Source organism: Triticum urartu, chromosome 5 (genome assembly GCF_003073215.2).
Source record: "Triticum urartu cultivar G1812 chromosome 5, Tu2.1, whole genome shotgun sequence".
NCBI classification, from domain to species: Eukaryota; Viridiplantae; Streptophyta; class Magnoliopsida; order Poales; family Poaceae; genus Triticum; species Triticum urartu.
Window position 1 is genome coordinate 571,058,613 of NC_053026.1, and position 5,262 is coordinate 571,063,874.

General features: G+C 37.4%; 1 long non-coding RNA gene across 1 annotated transcript; it reads right to left on the reverse strand.

Moving 5' to 3' along the window:
- Positions 1-4,061: 4,061 nt before the first annotated feature.
- On the reverse strand, positions 4,062-5,047 carry LOC125506072. The gene is made up of 2 exons (XR_007282580.1): positions 4,527-5,047; positions 4,062-4,431 (listed from the first exon to the last, which is right to left on the reverse strand). It is a non-coding gene; the product is annotated as an uncharacterized LOC125506072 (long non-coding RNA).
- Between the last annotated feature and the right edge of the window lie 215 nt (positions 5,048-5,262).

The following is a 5,262-nucleotide window of genomic DNA, read 5'->3' on the forward strand; positions in this document are numbered from 1 at the left end:
CCAACGCTGGCTACCATCACCAGAGGGAGTTATGAAAAAAAATGTTGACGGAGAGGTCGCCCGACAGGGACAGGGAGGTGTCGCAGCCGTGATTTGTCATGGTAATAATGTCCTATACTCGGGATCATCCGCCATGGTCTTCAGTGGTGCTACGGATCCTACGGTACCACTAGTGCAGAATTGGGCAATGGCACCGGTTCGTAAGGCCCTTTACTGCCAGTTTCGTAACCAACGCTAAAGTGTAGGCACTAAAGCCCCCCCCTTTAGTACCGGTTCAGCACGAACCGGTGCTAAAGGGAAACCACGTGGCACGAGCCGGCTTCGGGGGCAGGGAGCCCTTTAGTACCGGTTGGTGTCACCAACCGGTATTAAAAGGTTGGGGGGGTTTTGGGTTTATGATTTCTTTTTCATTTAATTTTGTGTTTTCCATTTAATTCTTTTTTATTTCCTGGTATTTTACGATACTACATATTGTACACGTTATGCATATATATAAATAGAATTTCTAGTAGAACTGATCATAATATATATATATATATATATACATATATATATATATATATACATAAACACTATTCTGATCACGGGATCAGAATAATATTCTGATCACAACCTGACCTGCCCCACTAGTAGTATGTTTAACTTCCCTCTGAACTAGGTTGAACTTCCGCCAACATTGCCCAAATGGGGCTTGCGATATACCGTTGGAAAGCTATCGACACCAATATCATGACCCAACTTAATTTTTTGGCAAAATATAAGCGGTTTAAGAGCAGTTTTGAAAACCGTTTTTTCTTCGCACAAAAAACACGAATCGTATTTTCGATCGCATTTCTAAACCGTTTATCGGAATGAGGCATATAATATGGCGTTGGAAAGCTGCTGCAAAACCGCTCCTTCCACATGTTGAACGTTTTCTCTAATTCCCTATGGCTAAAGAGTAATTTGAAAAAACGTAAAATTTCGTAAACCGAACAGTTGAGTTCGTTTTTTCAATGTCATTTCTAAACGGCTAATCCAATGGAGGCATATGATATGTCGTTGGAAAGCTTATGAAAATCCGCTACTTTTTCATCTTGACAGTTTTTTTCTAATTTTGAATGGTTTAAGAGTAATTTAGAAAATGGTCCAAGTCCTACCGAGTTTGTATTTTTGAGCTAATTTTTTAACCGTGCGTCCGAATGCAGCAAATGATATGGTGTTGGAAAGCTTGAACAAATGCGAAACTTTTTGGTATGTATTGTTTCTTCCAATTCTTTACGATTTTAAGTCAGTTTTGAAAATGGAAAAAAACGTATTTTCGCCGTAATTTCTACAAACTTTATCGGAATGGGGCAAATAATATACCGCTGAAAAGCTACGGAAAATGCGAAACTTTTTCATGTTGATGGTTTTCTCTGATTCCTAGCCGTTTTCATGTAATTTAGAAAATGGCGGAATCATGCGTTCTGCCTTTATCGCGAAACAGATTCTTCAAAAATGCACCGCGTGAAGAACCTGAACTTCTCAGCGCGTGTACCTGAACTTCACTCTGTTTTTCACGTGACTTTTTTTGCTCGTAGGTCTCCATCCACTGCTCGTAACTCTCCATCCATTCACCGGAATTGAACAGGTGATATACCGATGGAAAGCTGCTGTAAGCACGCAAGTTTCCCGTGTCAATCGTTTTTTCATACTCGCGACGATTTTAAAAGTTTTTCATCTAAAATTCATTCAGCGTAGTAGTTGAACTTCCTGCTATTTTCACGTTGAACTTCTGTGACGTATTTTTGTTTGTAATTTTCTCATCCATTTGTTAGTGTTACACAAATGATATTTCTTCTGTATAAACCTATCTCACAATTTTTTTAACGTTCTCCGATGGAGGACTTGAACTTATATCAACAAACTTTTAGTCTTTGTTTTTTTATTTTTAATATAAAATGCACACCATGTAGTACGTGAACTTCTCGCAGTTATCAATCTGAACTTCTCTCGGTTACTTGAAAATATCGGAGTTTTTTATGAATTTTTAAACTGATTTTCTTAATCCTTTTTTATGAATTTTAAAGCGCTCTATTTTCAAAAGTTGACCTTCTTGATATTTTATTTTTGAACTTCTTGTTTCCATTCTTTAATAACGAGGAAAATCTGAGTTTTTTATAATCGTCGAACTTCTCCATCTTTTTAATATGGACTTCCTGGTTTATTTATTAATCCTTTTTTTTACGAATTTTGAAGCGCTCTATTTTCAAAAGTTGAACTTCTTGTTTCCATTCTTTAATAACGAGGAAAATCTGAGTTTTTTATAATCAACGAACTTCTCCATCTTTTTAATACGGACATCCTGGTTTTTTTCTTAATCTTTTTTATGACATTTTGAAGCGCTCTATTTTAAAAAAAATGAAATTCTCGTTATTTAATTTTTAAACTTCTTGTTTTCCATTCTTTTAATAACGAGGGAAATCTGAGTTTTCTATAATCATCGAACTTCTCCATCTTTCTAATTTGGACTTCCTGGTTTTATTTATTTCAGTAACAGAAAAAATCCTACTTTTTGATAGACATCGAACCGCTTCGTTCAATTTGAACTTCTAGGTTTATTTTTAATAGAACTTCTTCATTATTTTGAATAGAACTTATTGGTCTTATTCTTTAGTAACCGAAAAAACTGAGTTTTTCAAATAACCGAGTTTTAAAAGTTGATATTAAAAAACTCAGTTATTTCAAATAACTTCTAGGTCCTAATTTTTTATCAAACGCTCTGCTTTTAAAAGTTGAACCTCTTTGGTTTTATTATTTAGTAAAGAGAAAAACTGAGTTTTTAATATCCATTGAACTATTCCGTTTTTTAAAATTGAACTTCATGGTTTTAATCTTTAGTATCGGGGAAAATCTAAGATTTTTATAAACATCAAACAACTTAATTTTATAAACATCGAACCACTCACTTATTTAAATTTGAACTTCCATATCTTTTTAGACTTTAAATTTTTATTCCTTTTGTCGTATATGAAACACACTCCATGTAGGAGGAACTATTTTCAGAAAGAGCATTTTTTGTTTCAATTTTGTAATGGAATAAGAGAATTATTTTAGAAGACCCAACATTTTATTTGATCTACCCATTTTACTTAAATCTCAACGTCTAGAGTTAACATTTTATCGATGAGGTTTTTTTCTTCTTCTTGGTTTATAAAGATCGAACTTCTCCATTATTTTAAATTGAACTTATTACTTTTTCCTACTTTTTCAATGTAATTTAATATCACACCTTTTCATGTTTCTCTCCAAATGTTGCAAATTCATCCGAAAACAAATGAGCTTCAACCAAAATTATATCAACCTTTTTTGTGCGAGCAAGTATGATGTGTTTTTTCTTAGTTCCATGTTTTTGTTGTGTTTGTTAAGTTTTTTCTTCCAATGTTTTGTCCGAACTTCTCTTGTCAGCATGTTTGAAGTTCTAGAATTATTTTAGAAATAGGGAAATCCCTTTTTATAGAATCTTGTTGGATTGCTCTATTATTTTTAGTGTGTTTACTTTTTCTCATTTCGAACTTCGATAATCATAATCTTTGAACTTCGTTAATTTTATGTCTTGTTTTGTGAACTAAACATTTTCTCCTATTTAATTCCATACTTTTTGTTTATTGTATGTTGTTTTGTTTCTAATCTCCCTGCTTCTCATTTCTTTTTTTTGCTGAACAAATAATAATACGTGAACTTAGAATAGTTACTGAACATTTTTTGCAGCATATATATTTAATTGATCTCTTCCAATAAAAATGATCTTTTCTTTGTCTTCGGACAGTTTTCAATTTTTGCAATAGTACTGCTAGAGAGAATTTGTTCTCACGGGCATTGCAACGAGGACCTTGAGAATATCAAATTGCAAGAAGAAGAAAAATCATATTTTTTCCTTTTGCACAAACTACTGTATGAAGAATTATCACACTTCACAAAGGTCATTTAACCACAAGACTGTGGGCACACAGACTTAAAAATAGGAGGTGCGCCATATTTTTTATGAACACCAAGTTTGATTCATAAACTAAAGAGTATACCGATCAAAATGTTTTAAGTACACACAAGAGTCCATAAGCTTTCCAAATAACAACATGTTGCATCAGAAATTACAATTATGAAGAAGTTAAGAAACAAAAAACAAGAGGAAAAACATGTCTGAATGCAAAAACATCTCTGAACCTTCCATCCACATAACTCTGAAACTTTAGTCTTCATTCAAACTGTGTGATCTACTGCTGCAAAAAAGGATGAGTAATACTGGAGGTTCTACACCATCGTGTAATGTAGTTTTTTCATCCGGTAGGGGAGGAGGGAGCAGCAGAAGGAAGAAGGTCAGCACAAGTGTGGAGAGAAGGCCATCTTTGGTCCAAGACGAAGGTCAGGAAGAGGATGGCCGGCGACACACGAGGGGGAAGAAGAAACCTTCTGTACAGATCGACCAAGAATTTTTTAGGTACACACCACATGATGAACAACACAATATTGTTTTTGATACAGAGAAGGTTCATTCACACATATACCTGAACAAAGTACAAATCCCCAATTTGATAGACAAATGATCCATCCACAACTAACCCATGCAAATTTTTTATACCAAATCTTCCTGAATTGAAATACCTGCCAAATTTTGGAACTAAAAAAGGGTTCAAACTAAAATATGCGTCGAACCTGAACAGAAACCGGTGTCAGATGTTGTCGAGGTGCTCGGGAATGAGAAAGGATCTCGGGGGCGAGGGAAGTTGGGCGCCACTGTCACGCCAGCGAGCTCGAACGACCATCGGAACTTTGACGGCGGCAAGGATCAAGGGAGGAGCTGACGGCAAGGATCCAGGGAGGAGACGGGATGGTTGGCGGCACGGCAGAGGAAGCGGCTGCGCGACGGAGGCGGGCTTGGGGGCAGCCGGGCAAGGATGTGTGGCGGCGCGGCGGAGGAAGCTGGGTTGGGGGGGGTTGTGCAGCGGCGCGGCGGAGGAGCCGGGCTTGGGGCGGGGATGTGTGGCGGTGGACGGCGCTGGTGGGCGTGATCTACAAGCGGCGGTTGCTTCACAGGCACCCGGGACATCGCTGTCCTCGGGTAGATCATGCACGTGCCTCCATGCGACCTTCCTCATCCACGCGTTCCACCTGCTCAGGGGGCTCGGCCACCCTGCCGCACTGAAATCCATCGACGAATCTCACCCGTTCACCCACCAGTGCACCAATAAAGCGCGACCCTCGTGTCGAGCGCTATGGTAGATATATCGACCTACATCTATA